A 16782-nucleotide genomic window follows, 5' to 3' on the forward strand; every position below is an offset into this window, starting at 1 on the left:
GGAAAAAGGCCACACACAGCCCCTCAGCATGGATGAAGGTATGCATTTATAGCGGGACTCCCTGACTGATCATTTTAATGCACTGATATAGTTTTTAAATACATATTTTAATTAAAGTTAGGGTAACATTTTTTCTTTTTATTTTGTTATTCATTCATATGTAATTTTTTAACAACTAATCAATGTACATGAAATGAATTTCTGTATTGGCAATAAAGTGAAATTGAAAGAAAAACTGCGAAGAGCCAAGCTGGTTTGTTTTAAAATAAGCTTGTTCAACAATACGATCTGATGTTGCTGATGGTTTCTTTCTAATTTGCGTTCTTCGGTAATCCTTTAATAAAATCAAGGCTGGAATTCTCCAGCTGATGGAATTCTCTGTTCCCGCCGGCAGTGCACGCCTGCCTGTGGGTTTCCCTGCGGCGTGGGGTGGCTTCAATCAGAAATCCTCAGCGGCATGGCGTGCCACCGAGAAACAGGCGGCTGGGGGACCAGAGAATCCAGTCCCTGTTCTAGTGCTTGCTTTCTGCCCAATACTCCCAACGGAAAGTCAAGTTTTGCTTCACCTGCAGATATTCAGGACACAGATGCTACTCAGCACAATAGCAGATGAGGTGTGTATGCTCACAACTACTCTGAAAACCCACCTAATGGGCAGAATTTAATGCCTTCGCCTGTGCCGGGTTTGGTAGTGGTGGAGGGGGGAGTTGACAGGGTGGCACAAGGGCACTCTGCTGCCTTACCACCACTGCCCCGATGAAGTCTGTGGTGGAATGCTTGTGCATGGCCTTTCCTTTTCCAAGTCCTTAAATAGGCAATTAGCCCAGTGACAGGCAGGGGACATGCCATGTCAAAAGCCTGAAAAGTAAATCCTGGCATGTTTGCTTGCAGGCTTCCAAGGGGTTGGCTGGGACGGGCGGTGAGGGGGTCCCTCATAAAGGGGAGCAAATATTGCAGGTGCACAGAACCCACTGAGAGCCATTTCCCTCTCCCGTGATCCTCCCTCTCGCCATCACTCACCTGCGCCAGGGTCCAAGGTGGTCCAGGCCTCGAATATCTGAACAGGAACAGCTGACCTGTGGCACTGCTAATCAATAAAGGTCTGCTAAACTCTGATTGGGCAGTAACTTTCTTACCTGATCGCAAGGAAGGCTCACCACTGTCCAGTTAAATGTCTGATTGGCACTTATTTCTGCAGGACTTCCCGAAAAGTAGCAAAACACTATTTCCACAGTTCTTATGAAAATTAATTAAAAGGAGCCAATGTATTTTCCATCCTTATTTGTTACATAGAGAGTTAAGGCCTTCACCAAGAGTGCTAAAACTTATTTTAATAAACTTGTCTCACAGAGCCAATGTATTTTCCATCCTTATTTGTTACATAGAGAGTTAAGGCCTTCACCAAGAGTGCTAAAACCTGTTTTAATAAACTTGTCTCACAGCTGAGTACATTTTCATGTGACTAAGAACAATGAGGATTTTGTTGGTTGGCAGCTCAGTTTGGTGTTTGACTTTAAATATATTCACAAAGAATTTATTCATACCAAGTTCTAAATAAACAGATTCACAAGCTGGAATGTCTTTCTGTAACATAACAGATGCTACAAAACATCATCATGCAGTCTTATTAAACTAGTCCACAAACATATCTTTCACTTGCTTTGAAAGGTTGCTGCAAAAGCTATTGACATAAATCTTAAAACCTATAATATGTTGTTCTAGTAAGCAGCTTTTAGAGTAACTCTTTCAAAGTATGTGAGACATTTATTTGTAGAATGTTTTAATGTTTGCAACACCCAATATGTTATCAAATGAATGTATTCACCATACAAATCTATTTTTTAAAAACATAGGGTGAAAATATGCTTTTGTGAACATACATGACCAAATAAAAATGATGAACCAATGATATTTCAAAGAACAAAATGGCTGTTGAAGCTTTATCTCATCGGTTACACTATTCTGTTAATTGAAGATAGTACAGTGCAATTTCTTTCAATTTCCCAAAGGGTTAACCTCTTGATACAGCTCCATCATTACATATGACAGCAAATATATTCATTAGTGTTGAAAGTCAATCTTGCAAAATGATCTTGCAAAGAGCCACAGCTTTGCAAGATCACCTCAATCATAACAGTTTTAAAACTGAATTAAATTCAAACTATGATAAATGCTATTATATGGATTATTATGGCTAAAACCACTGACCCTAAGAAACCAAAGATCCTTGCAGCAATCAAAAGCATCAACTGTCCAAGTGCATCAGAGAAATGCATATGCCTGGAGGACTGGTTAAAGGTCAACTGTGGGCTTACAGTTTAATCCATACATAAAATGTGATTACCAGAATCTGTAAATGTATCACACATGTAAACTGCACATGCAATACTGTCATATTGTACATATTGATATTTAAATGGGAATGAGTCATGGTTTGATGTTATCTGATTTAATACAGTTAAGCTTAACTCATGTTGGGCCATCTAGAAGGACAAGGCAGCAGGTATATGGGAACACCACCACCTGGAAAGTACCCTCCCAATCACTCACCATCCTGACTTGGAAATATATTGCTGTTCCTTCACTGTCATTGGATCAAATCCCTCCCTCATCGCACAGTGGGTGTGCCTAAACCACATGGACTCCAGCGGTTGAAAGAGGCAGCTCACTACAACCTTCTCAAGGGCAATTCGGGATTGGCAACAAATGCGGGCCTAGTCAGAGAAGCCCAAATATAAAAATATTGTTCTTGTGCTGAAAACCTCCTTCTACCTCATTAAAAAATCCTATTGTTCAGAATCTAATACAATATTGTTCAATGTTAAGTTTATTTTAAGTGGGGAAATGCAAACAAGAGTGCTGAAAATATACACGAACAGAACATACTGGACAATCTCAGCAGGTCTGACAGCATCTGTGGAGAGAGAGGGAAGGTAACGTTTCGAATCTGGGTGCTCTTTGTCAAAGTCTTTTTTTTTTAAACTACTGTGCACAATTAAATACTCTAATTAAAAGTCCACTTTTAAAAACTAGTGAGATTGCATGTATGTTTTTAAAATGTAATCAGATGTTGCAGATGCAACATAGAAGTATACTCCACACATTTTTGACAATGATATGAGTTTATGGAGTTTCCAATTTTTTAAATCTAAGCATATGCTGAATAAAAATGTCCTGTCCATGAAGTTACTGTACGATGCTTCACAAAGTTGAGGTTTCAGTTGATAGCATGAACTGTGATCTAAAACTTGGGCAGTTTGTAATACTTTGAAGCAAAATATTGTCAGTCTATGTAATTTATACAAAGTCAACTATTTTTAAGAACACGTGATGCTGACAAAAAAGATTTAACTGTCTCAGTTATTAAATAACCTTGAAACGATATAAAGAAGTACACACAAGGGCCGGGATTCTCCCCTACCTGGCGGGGCGGGGGGTCCCGGCGTGATGGAGTGGCGGGATCCACTCCGGCATCGGGCCACCCCAAAGGGGCTAGGCCCGCGCCGGAATGGTTGGCGCGCCGCCAGCCAGCGGGAAAGGCATTTGGTGCCACGCAGCCGGGGCCAAAAGGACTTCGCCGGCCGGCGGAAGTCCACGCATGTGCGGGAGTGTCAGCGGCTGTTGACGTCATTCCCGTGCATGCGCGGGGGGGGCGGTGCCTCTTACACATCGGCCATGGTGAAGGCTGTGGCTGAGGCGGAGGGAAAAGAGTGCCCCCCCCGACACAGGCCCGCCCGTGGATCGGTGGGTCCCGATCGCGGGCCAGGCCACTGTGGGGGCACCCCCCGGGGCCAGATCGCCCCGCGCCCCCCCAGGACCCCGGAGACCGCCCGCACCGCCTAGTCCCGCCGGTAAGAGAGGTGGTTTGATTCTCGCCGGAGGGACTGGCATGACAGCAGCGGGACTTCGGCCCATTGAGGGCCGGAGAATCGCCGGGGGGGCCGCCGACTGGCGCAACGCGATTCCCGCCCCCGCCGAATATCCAGTGCTGGAGAATTTGGCAACTGGCGGGGGCGGGATTCACGCCAGCCCCCGGCGATTCTCCGACCCGGCGGGGGGTTGGAGAATCCCGCCCAAGATTTGTGACCTAGACAAATAGCATGATACAATGGCACATGCCTTATAACTGCGCTGAACAAATATAACATGTTATTGTGTTATCTGGATAATTTAATCTATTTATGTGTTTTATGTATTTTAATAATTATTATGTATAACCAGCTAGAAAGAAGAATGCATTTCATTCAATGGGGAATTAATTCTAAAAATCAATTACTTTGTGTTAATTGGCCACATGATCTACTAACCTAAATTCTTGTGCAATAGCTATGCTTTCTGTGTAATACTAACTTGGCAGTAAAAGTTTTGCTTACTGTGCAAAATAAAAGAATAGTTTAATGCTAATGTTGTTTCATGTTACAAAGTAAATTTGATATTCTTTAAAAATAGTGGTAACAGAAGTAATTTATTGATATTAAATTCAGAACTGCCGAACAGTGAAAAACTATAACTGCAGGTTATAAATGTTGAACTAAATGCACAGGATTATAGTACAAATAATAGGTCATCTAGCGCAGTGGATAGCATCCTTGTCCCGGAATCAGAAGCTCCGGATTCAAGTCCCACTCCAGGGGCGAAATTCTCCGACCCCCCGCAGGGTCGGAGAATCGCTGGGGGCTGGCGTGAATCCCGCCCCCGCCGGTTGCCGAAGTCTCCGGCACCGGAGATTCGGCGGGGGCGGCAATCGCGCCGCGCCGGTTGGCGGGCACCCCCGCACGATTCTCCGGCCCGGATGGGCCGAAGTCCCGCCGCCAAAATGCCTGTCCCGCCGGCGTAGATTAAACCACCTACCTTACCGGCGGGACAAGGCAGCGCGGGCGGGCTCCGGGGTCCTGGGCCGTGATCGGGGCCCACTGATCTGCGGGCGGGCCTGTGCCGTGGGGGCACTCTTTCCCTTCCACCTCCGCCACGGTCTCCACCATGGCGGAGGCAGAAGAGACTCCCTCCACTGCGCATGCACGGGAATGCAGTCAGCGGCCGCTGACGCTCCCGCGCATGCGCCGCCCAGAGATGTAATTTCCGCACCAGCTGGCGGGGCACCAAAGGCCTTTTCCGCCAGCTGGCGGGGCGGAAATTCGTCCGGCGCCGACCTAGCCCCTTAAGGTTGGGGCTCGGCCCCCAAAGATGCGGAGCATTCCGCACCTTTGGGGCGGCGCGATGCCCGACTGATTTGCGCCGTTTTGGGCGCCAGTCGGCGGACATCGCGCCGTTTCCGGAGAATTTCGCCCCAGGTCTTGATGGCCAAGAAAATAGCATTCATAATGCAGTCAGACTGGTTGAGTATCAACTTCAAAATGCCAATAGCAGGTGGTAGGAATGGGAGAAATTCTACATCAGCCATGTGATGGAAAGAAATTGAAGCCCTACAATCACTATCCACAGCTCCAGGCTGGAACATGGATGCAAAATTGGCTGTTGCCACAGCAACTTAGACCCCTTGGGGCCGGTTGGTTAGACAGACGATGTGACAAGTCAGACAGGTGCCAAAAGCACATGATTTAATCCCCATTTCAACAGGGGTAGATTCAGGATCTGCCCTTGCCCTCCCCATGATGAATATCGTGGCACTATGTGTCGGACTTGCCTTAGGGTAGAGATGTAGGAAGAAGATGATGTAAACAACTTAGATAATCGGGGACCACTTAAAATAACACAAAAGAAAAATACTGAAGTTGCTGGAAATTTGAAATGGAAACTAAAACGCTAGAAATACTCAGCCGTCCAGGCAAAACTTTGCTTTATTCTTTCATGGGATGTGGGTGTTGCTGACTGGGCCAGCATTTGTTGTCCATTCCTAATTGCCCTTGAATTGAGGGGCTCGCTAGGCCACTCCAGAGGAAAGTTTAAGAGTCAACCACATTGCTGTGAGTCTGGAGTCATATGTCGGTCAGACCAGGTAAAAATGAAGATTTACTTTCCTAAAGAACATTAGTAAACCAGATTGTTTTTTTACAACAATCGGTGATTATTTTATAGTCACCTTCATACTCCAGGTTATTAAATATATATTCTGCAGTTTGGAGCAGTCTATTCAACTATTAATTTTAGATAACTTATTTTTGTTCTTTTTGTATGGAATTTGTATGTTATATCACCATTTTAAGTAGCATCGCCATTTTAAGTAGCTATCTGATACAACAGGTTTGTCATACAACATTTTTATTCACTGTTGTCACCATTTTCTATTTGCCCTGACAAGATGATGGTGGGCTTTCTTAAGTAGTATTATTTGTGGGTCACTTCAGAGTCAATTGCCAGAGACATGTGTAGGCCCAAACCAGGTAGTGGTGACTAATTCTCTTCTCGTTAGTAAATCAGCTGGATTCTTATGAAAAACAAGCCGTTTTCAATGGTCACTTTTTTTCTTTTCTGGGCCCATACTAGATTTACTGAATTCCATTTCACACAAGTATGTGGAGTCCCAGCTCACAACTTTTATGTTAGTCCAGTACCATAGCCACTATGTTACTGTATCTAGTTTATAATTATGTACATCATTAATGGAAGGCAGCATGATGATACATCAAAATGAAGCATCAGTTTACACATGATGAAATCGCAAACTCTCTAGGCTGGACTTTTCCACAGGGAGAGAAGGAGGAAGGAGGAATAATCAGAAAGCAAAATGTCGAACTCGATTCTTTCATACTTCTTTGCAGCCAGTTTAAGAGCAGAATTGGCAGTGGTTTATGACCATGTCATATGCCTGATCTCTTGCCCTTAAATGGAAAAGACTTTTGAAGAAGGAAAGCAACTAACCAAAAATAAGGAGAGGAAAGGCATAGAAAGGCATTTATATACCATACCCTAGCATTCAGTAACTAGTCAACAGACAAATGGTGAGTTAATTTATTTAAACAATTAACAAATTAGTATTCTGAATAGTGGAAGAGACTAAAGAAGAGAAGCAGCATCATCCGGCTGCTGAAGTTTGTTCTGTGTATGGACAATATTATGCAATGAAACCAAAATTACTTTTATTGTTACGAATTTAATATAATGGTTGTAAGGAAGGAGATAGGAAAGGCATTTGTTTCTGAAAAAGTAGTTAACTGGCATATACTAATGTGCAATAATATCCAAGAAGAACAAATCATAAAGCTGAGTTCATCAACCATTTGATATATTCAACACAGCTAAAGTCAGGTTTTGGTAATCTCAAGCTCAGTGGCTCTTAAGATGGTGGAGCTGGCCATTACAGGAGTGAGCCAAAACCAAATAAACATTTTTTTTAAAACACCAAAAACAAACTTTAACTTAAAAAATTGATTTTGATATCTATTTCAGTCATTTGGGAGCTGGTAGATGGTTTTTGTGTCAATTAGGCATTAGTTAAATTGGATAGAACATAGAAGATGCAGTGCAGAAGGAGGCCATTCGGCCCATCGAGTCTGCACTGACCCACTTAAGCCCTCACTTCCACCCTATCCCCGGAACCCAATAACCCCTCCTAACCTTTTTGGACACTAAGGGCAATTTAGCATGGCCAATCCACCTAACCTGCATGTCTTTGGACTGTGGAAGGAAACCGGAGCACCCGGAGGAAACCCACGCAGACACGGGGAGAATGTGCAGACAGTGACCCAGCGGGGAATCGAACATGGGACCCTGACGCTGTGAAGCCACAGTGCTATCCACTTGTGCTACCGTGCTGAAGTCAGTTTACTTACAACTAGAAAGCTGTATCATATTAGTAAATTGAGATTAAGGGTGAGATTTTAACTCATTCAAAACACACCCACTTAAGAATTAAAATTGGGCCCTTATCGGTTATTAATTTATGTGGGATGGGTGGGATTCCATAAAACTGCTACAATATTGTTGTAGGAATATGGTATGCAAAGGATTCTCTGCTTACAGTATACTGAAATGAGTACTTCAAAATTGTACTCTTCTATACTTTACACAGCAAGGAGTTAAAATCTGGAATGCACTGCCTGACAGTGCGGTGGAGGCAGATTCAAACGTGGTTTTCAAAAATGAATTGGATAAGCGCTGAAGAAAAGAAAAGCAGGGAAAGGACAGAATAATGGCGTTAGCTGAGTTATGGTTGCAGGGAACTGGCATCAACACAATAGGCCTACTCTATGATTCTCGCACATTTAAAAAAATCATTCATGAGGCGTAGGCATCGCAGGCTGTGCGAGCATTTATTGCCCATCCCTAATTGTCCTTCAAGTGGCAGTTAAGAATCAACCACATTGCTGTGGGTCTGGAGTTGCATTGAGGCAAGACCAGGCAAGAATGGCAGATTTCCTTCCCTAAAGTACATTAGTGAACCAGATGGGTTTTTATAACAATTGACAATGGTTTCATGGTTGTCATTAGACCCATCTGCAGTGGCGGGATTTGAACCTGGGTCCCCAGAACATTACTCTGGGGTCTCTGGTTTACTAGTCCAGTGGCGATGCCACTACGCCACCACCTCCCCTAACGCAGAACTGCATTGAGATTTGTTGTTTAATATCAATCACTAGAACATGCCTAAAAATCTAACATATGAAAAATAACTGCATGATAATGAGATCTGAAATTACATTGCAAGGTAGAAAATCTGTTTATTCTTTGAATTTAGCATTACTGAAGAACTGTGTATAATTAACATATTATTCACATGCGTTTGTCTACATAGTGCACCTTTTGACTTCGAATTTGTATTGAAATGATAATGGAAAAAATAAGGATGTCGTTTATAATACAAATTTTAAGGTAGTTCTTAACCCTTTTCCTTCTATCTAGATTTCAATCATGTATATTAAAGAGATAATATTTTCAACAAGTAAAAGTTAGCATTTATATCTACAGGTTAAAAAATTATACACAAGCAACTATTTTTTTAAGCATTTTTGTTTGTTGCAGGTCATCACAGCTAAGCTAGTTAGATTTCATATGAATACCAGTGAATGTTGACATGCAAAATATTGATTTTATAGTCACTAACAATGTTCTTTTTTCTTGAATATATGAACAATGATGAACAGATAAAAGGACTCTGATCCATCAGCCTGCTTCACCTTTGACTGGAATAACAATCACAGCCCTTGATGGTTCAGCCAGTTAATCCAGGTAGTAGCTGAAGAGCCCAGGTTGGAAGTGGTCTGTGCTGAACTGACTGAACATTAGGGCAACACTAGGGCTACTAAGAAACTTATTGATCTCAGATTAGAAAAAGCAAAATCAGTTAGGGTATCTGCTCCTGATCCCCACCCAGAAACAATGTTGGACATGTGGCTGTTAGGCAAAAAACATATTAATTGTGGCCACCTGGATTAGAGAAAAATAACAACACTAATTAATATGCGGTCACCCAGGGGTGGGGAATGTGCCGCACAGAAAATGAATAGGCTGAGCACAAGCAACATTCCCTTTAAGAAACATGCATGCACCATAAATCTTAAAGGATCCACAGAATGCAACTGACCATGCACAGTAAAACAGCGCTCATCAGTACAAAAATCACAATATATAGGACACAAGCAGCAATGTTCCAGATATTTAGTTTGTTTCTATAACACTTGCTCACAAAAACTCCAGATAACATTAAAGTGCTGGGCACAACTTGAATATATCACTCCTGCTCTTTATTACTTGTATCAATTGTCAAAACATTGACAAAAAAAATAATTTACACAAAGCAGTTATTCTATTTTCCCTTGCTATTCTCCTCTAATCCAGGTGAATACAATTTATACATCTCTTTCCCAACAACCATACCTCCACATGGCCAACAAGTGCTAATTGGTAGAGATCAGGAGCTGAAATCCAGACTGACTTTTGTTCTTTCTAATCTGAGACCAAGACGAATTTTACTAGCCCTTATGCTGTCCAGGTTCAGCCAACTCACCACAGACTACCGATCAAACCTGGGGCCATTGTGATCTAAATAGCTGTGCTACCTCCTGGATAAATTGGCTGAGCCATCAAGGGCTGTGATTATTATTCCATTCAAAGCTGAGGCAGGCTGATCGATCAGAATTATTTTCCTGTCCATCATTACTCACATATTCAGGACCAAAAACAATCTACATTTGCCTGTTGCCTTGTCACATCCTCAGGTCATCCTAAAGCACTTCCATAACCAATGTTTTTTTAAATGCAGTGACTTGTTATCCAGTAGCTGTTCAGTACCCAAACCAGAGGTGCATCATTAATTCTATTATTTGTTTTAAACAAATTATTTTTTCTATAATTTGTCTTCACAAAACAAATATGTTTATAAAGAAGGAAAGAACTTGCACTTTACATCCTCAGGATATCTCAAAGCATCGATGCTTAATGAATTACTTCTAAACTGTCGTCACTTTTATTATTCGGCAAACAAGACGACCAATTTACCAACAGATATGTCTGACAAACAGCAATGAGATTATTTACCAGTTAATATGTTAGGTGGTGTTGTATGATTGGGGAATGTAGGTTAGAATACTGGGAAAATTCTCTCTGATTGTTCAAGGAAGTGCTGTAGGATCTTTACATCCAGAACAGCAGATAGGACTTTGGTTTAACAACTATACCAGCAGATGGATCTCCAACAGTGCAGCATTCCTAAAGTGTTGCACTGAGGCACCATCCTACAGTGCATGTTCAAACCCTGGACTGGGGTTTAAACATGTAACCTTCTGACTCAGAAAATAAAGTGCCAGCACTGAGCCAAGATGACACAAAACCAGAACACTTCAAACACAGTAAAATGTTATTACGGCAGAATAATAACACTTGTTACTTTTTGGATGAAATGTTAAACCCAAGCCCCATCTCCCTGCTAGGGTGGATGTAAAGGATCCCATGGCACTATCTTGAAGACAGGCAGGAGCATTATGCCCAGTGTTCTGGCCAATATTTATCCCTCAATGAACATTGTAAAAACAGATTACCTGGTCATTATTATGTTGCTGTAAAGTGCTTTGAGATGTCTGGTGGTCCTGAAAAGTGCTATATAAATGCAACTCTTTCTCTCTTTAGAGTACATTTTGGAATTTTAAAACTATAGAATAAATTCCTCATGTCAGTCATTTTTCTAAATTGAATCTTCAGTAATGCAGGGTTTTCTGCACCTTTTTGCAACTGGTTACTGACCGAATGGACCTTGGATGATAGATTCCAGCTACCTATCATCCAACTTTGGCATGAATAGCTCAAGGAGGCCTAAGTGGAGGGAGAAAAATGCCATCAAACTCACAAATGGAACAACAGTAATTCCGCTCAACAGGCCCAGCTGTGAGTTGAAAAGTCACAGAATTTGCTTCTCCTTGACACAAAGGACTCCTATTTATTCAGTATTTGAAGAATAGTGTTAAAAATACTTGATTCAACATGCATAAAAGTTAATTTGAAATGTGTGTTTTTGTAGCTTAAAAAATTAATAGTTCTTTTCAATTGTAAATATCAAAGGTAACAAAAATGAAGGCTATAGATATAACTTATTGCTAAATTCTGCTTTTTCTATGAGCATTGCAATGCTCAAGAATAAAATATAAGCTATCGAACCATCATAGTTTGCATCTATAATGTGGCAGTGAGGTTTTCCAAGTGCAATCAAGGAGTTGAAATGTCAGTGTCTAAATGATTACAGCTTGTCAGACAATAGTAAAACCACATTAAGCATAAAATATTTTCTGATATTTACAGTTGAAATAAACACTCATCAAAATAAGAATCAAATTAGATATTAATCATGTGTTTCAGCTCAAATTGAAATTCTACAGGTCAATTGTGAACAATAAAATTAATCACTGGGGAAAAAAGCTAATTATAAAAGAAGCCATTCAGTTCAATTGGTCAGAACTTTTGTAATTAAGTTCTGTATAAGATTTGTCCATCTACATTGACGATAATGAAGAATGTATATGAAATGTTAATGGTTTTGGTATCCTATGCCAACAGAAGACATAACAGTATTTCAAACGTCAAGATATGATTTCAACTGCCACACTGACAACTGCATATAAATAACCCATTATAATATAATCTCCAATAATCTAAGAAAACTTTAATTAATGTACCAGAGTTATGTCTAGCAAACATGTAAAATTAAAATATCTGTTAAAATGTTTTGTATAGCCTGAATCTTGACAAATTTAAAACACTACCTATTTTTCTGTTACCTAGTACAAATGCAATCAAATAATCTTTAAATACAAACATGAAACAAATCACAATTACAACTTAAATGTCCAATATATTCTCGGAATACAACATTTCTGATTTGTCTACATCATCTTGAGTTTGTTCTAAGCACTTCATGGGGTGCTATGTAAAATTTTGACTTTAAGCAGCATTAAAATCCTAATTTAGTCTCTATGCACCAGGTATTAAGCAGTTTAATTTATCTGCCTATTCATGCAAAATAATGTATTTACCCTACAGTCAGAATGAAGTGGTATTTAATTCTACTTTCCAATATTTCCTTTAAATAGGTAGTGTAGTTCAAACATAATGTTGTACAAATGTGTCTGTCATAAATCTTTAATGGAAATACATCTGGCAATCACACTAGCATTCTTCTTCACTCATAGCTCTAATTTGATTTTAAATCTAATAGTCTGGTTTTAACTACATTTAACGTTTATTACAAAATAGCATGAAATTCAAATGTTTAAATATATATTGCATAAAATTCTTGCAATTGTGTATCTTTTATTATGTGTATCCAAAATGTTCAACACATATCAGTTCAGTTTATCACCGCAATTTAAAATAATACGACATGACAAAATTCTGTAACCATTAGCTCAGTAATTAAGCACCAAGTTCAGAGAAATAGCTGGAGTAAACTGAAGAAGGTACAGTATAGATTTGATTTTAGCAGTTTTACATTACAACCTATGTAGGCCAACCAGCAGGGATACTGTCTCCTCACATGATAATCAATTGAAACTGGAGTGTGCCTTGCCATGCCCCAGCAATCGGCTCTGGTCTCTGGCCAATCAGGATGACACGTGAACCGCCTAATCCTTCCTTTGTAGGATACATAAGACTCTGTTGTCACTGCTGGTTTTTCATGAATTGCCTGTGAAAGCCTGTCTGATTTCTTGAAGATGACAGGCCACACTGAATGTTTGCCGTCCATTGTGCAAATGCCGGTGTGACTACAAGATTAAAGTACTAATGAATATATCTCTAATTGCATGTCCACATGCTATAAATTTGCCTTAAACCAGAGCAGATTACAAAGTAATCCTACAGAAGCAATAAGCAATTATTAAGATTAATATGTCTTATCTGGTTCAACAAAAAATTGATAGTCTAGATAGAACTCTTGCCTAAAAACCTAAATAGTTCATGCTAAGTGCCCCTGAGACTATGCTGCGTAGCAATCTGCATCTTTTTAAAAATTACTATCATTTATCCAGAGTAAACGATTTATTCAAAATTCGATTGGCACCTTGGGAATTGTTATAATAATCTTAATTTTTGAAATTATTTTCTGAACACTGAAAGCTCTTGGACTACGCAATAAACATCTAAACAATAATTACATGTCATCTTTGAAATAGTGCCCTATAAGCCTTGACATTAAGCTACAATGTCACATCATGCCATCAGTAGCATCCTCTTATCTAGTCATCTTTTCTGGGCACCCAGTGACACATTTTGTACTGTCCAAATATCAAAACTGTACTCAAGCGTACTACCATCATTCTACACGTTGCAACATTTTTTTAAAAAGCACACAAACCCCATTTTGGACTAATTCCATTGTAGATTTTGATCAAAATAATTGCCTATTTTAATCTAACTATTTAAAAATAATTTAGCAACTGTATTCCCATAGAATAAATATCCTTACATATATAATATTCAAGTCCACATAACCACCTTATGCTAATATCAAAAAGTCATGTCCGTAAGCCTATTGACTGTATATGGTTTAGTGAATTTCTTTCTTGATTAACTAAATTCAAACAAAACACATTTGCATGCTGGATACACGTGCTAAATGTGAGGGGGGTGGCCTTAAATGAAACAAGTGACCTTTTTTACGAGTCAGAGCAAACGTGGAGTAGTTGTTCTATCGCATATTTTTTTATGTAACCACCTGAACTCCATTTTATTATGAACCCAGAACTGAGTTTAATGTATAAATGCAGGTGGCAGCAGGGAAGACTGGGTTATGTGTGTAGGTGCGGGTAAGGGGGGGGGGGGGGGGGGGGGTCTAAGGTTTTCCATTTAGTGCAAACTAAATGGATAAAGAGAGGAAGCATCATAAAAATCAGTATGTAAAAGTTGTTTTAAGTAAGAAGCAGCTGAAAGCAAATAGTAAAATATGAAAATATAAAGTGCTCCCAAAACAAATTGGGTTGCATGAATGCATAGGCAGATAATCTTGAAGATGCATCACTAAATCAACAGAAATTGCGTTCACTATACTCCTCATTAACATCATCCATACCCAAAAAACGCTGCCAGCAAAAACAAATTGTAGTAGTAATTCCCTAGGTTGGCACGCCAGGAGTCCTGCCTACCCATGTACTGACACATAGACATCAGGAAATAGAAGTAACCTCAAAACCAAACTCAGCGCCAAAGAATCGTTCTTCAAGTTTTAGTGACAAAATGTTCACTCCACCGAGTCAAAATTCCCATAAATTGGCTTTGCGCCAATGATCTGACCTCTGACATGTCTGATCATTTATGAATGTTGATTTCGCTTGCGTTATGTAGAAGATGTTCCTAATATATATCTGTGTCTCACTGAAATATTGCAATGGTTTGCGGTGGGCGTTTCAAAACGACGTGAAGGCACACGCATACTGCACGGTCTTTGAAATAAAGGGTTAAAGGGTTTGAAAAATCTGGCTTTAAAAGTGTTGATTACGACAGGTAATATGCTAATATCACACTCCCCAGAAGAAGAAATACCATGTACAAAGGGCCAATAATTTGTTCATTTGTGTTAACGTCAAATAGAGAACACGGAGCACACACTACAAGGTCAAAACATTTGGGTGTAATCAACAACACCACATATCATACATCCCAAAGTAACAGGTTTCATCTTACAAACAATGCGACCTCAACAACGCCTAAACACGCGGGGGGGGGGGGGGGGGGCGGGGGCTGAATATGGACAGCTGGTCGCAGTAGTTTGCATTGCCCCTGTCAAGATAGTGGAGCGAAGTGAAGTTTACAACCAACTCGCAACTGGCAAAAGTATAGCAGAAATTCAAATGCAACATTAAATATTTTGAAATTTATCCTAATTGATGTCGGAATTTCACTCACTTTCAAATCTTCCCTGAAAAGGTCTTTTCCAAACGGAAGGTCTGCATGTGATTGATCCTTGGCTACAGTTACTATCTCCCTGCTCTGGATTAACGTGCCGCGCTCAAAGAGCAGGTTTGAACTTATTTGATCGACCACACTCGGTGGACTCCGCGGTTAGAAATCCGAACTCTGGTATATTCACTGCTGATAAAAATCACTAAATATCACTTGAAAACTCGGCGGCAGGGAAGAAGAGGTAAAACGACCAGTGCTCTCCCACAATCCTAAACCAGTCATATGGATTATCAGTTTCATTCTTGAAAAGGGGCGGGATCAAATCTTCAGCATTTTCCTAAAACAAATACCGTGCTTCCAGACAAGACCGAAAACATGTTAACTCCTTTATAACGCATGGTTAACCAATACTAATTCTCATCGCAGGATCAACAAGCTGGCTACATTCCTTTTCACTTTTCATTCACTCTATATAATAGATATCCATCGCCTCCATGTCTATATTGTGAGAAATTTGTCATATTTTGTTTTGATAATGTAATGTTGAGCATGACCTTGTCTGACAGCACGTTGGCACTATTTCTGTAACTTGGCGTACAATGTAATGTATTACAGCCATTAGCATGATACATTAAAAAATCTACAGGGACAGAAGAACACTGGCCCATTCTACAATATTATTCTCCTAGCCTTGTTACGCTTGTAAAAAAAATGCCTTTTCTTACCAAATTATGGGGAAACGTTGACAAATTCATTACAATCTCGAGTTTTATCCCAGTCAAATGCTGTTGTTGCTGTTCTAATGCTGTCACGAACTAAAAACCAAGGCAGTTATACAGCCTGAGTTAAGCCAATGCTCCTGTGCCCTCGCAATTAATTGCCTGAAATGTGAGCACTTAGCATTTCGGGGAAAGACTGCGGGGGGGGGGGGGGGGGGGGGGGTGGAAGTGGGATGATCTGGCGTCTATAAAACAAAATAGACTTAATCTAAAAGCATGCATTGATAAATCAAGGGAATGGTAGCAAAGTTTAAAAAATAAACTTAGGTCAGGATGAATTCTGAAATTAAGGGATAGCTATGTGGGGTAAAATAATAAGATTATCCGTAACTTGAAGAAAGAGTTACAAAATGAAATTAGGGTTGTCCACGATGATGAGTTAGACGTAGATGCACTAAGAGACACAGATTTTGCATGGTTCAGTATATTGCGCAGCAGTGTGACTTGGAAAGCAGCTCCACACATTCCACTGTCTGAGCGTTTCCTACTGTGCCAGGACTCCGGCCCCCTCTCTTACAACAATCCTGTTATACCGAACAGCGATTTGGAAATTAAAACAAGCAGCTTCTCCCAGGCGGCGTGGAGTTCAAATTCTCTGGACAACATCAACACAGGAAGTGCAAATCACTACAGATAAAGATTGGTCGTCATGGCAAAGTTGAGGAAATCGCAAATAAACAACCTCAGCCACAGGTCTAACATAATTCAAGTAACATAATGA

General features: G+C 40.3%; 1 protein-coding gene across 12 annotated transcripts in view; it reads right to left on the reverse strand.

Annotated features, from left to right (window-relative positions):
- Nucleotides 1–16782, reverse strand: part of mef2cb (myocyte enhancer factor 2cb) — a 425410-nt gene that overhangs the window by 298739 nt on the left and 109889 nt on the right. The window contains exon 1 of one of the 12 annotated variants that reach the window (XM_072516241.1): nucleotides 15286–15496. The exons of the other annotated variants lie outside the window; for them this stretch is intronic. The gene's annotated coding sequence lies outside the window, so the exon portion shown is untranslated. Of the gene's footprint in view, nucleotides 1–15285; nucleotides 15497–16782 lie in introns of those variants that run through there. 12 annotated transcript variants of the gene reach the window in all.

Source organism: Scyliorhinus torazame, chromosome 9 (genome assembly GCF_047496885.1).
Source record: "Scyliorhinus torazame isolate Kashiwa2021f chromosome 9, sScyTor2.1, whole genome shotgun sequence".
NCBI classification, from domain to species: domain Eukaryota; kingdom Metazoa; phylum Chordata; class Chondrichthyes; order Carcharhiniformes; family Scyliorhinidae; genus Scyliorhinus; species Scyliorhinus torazame.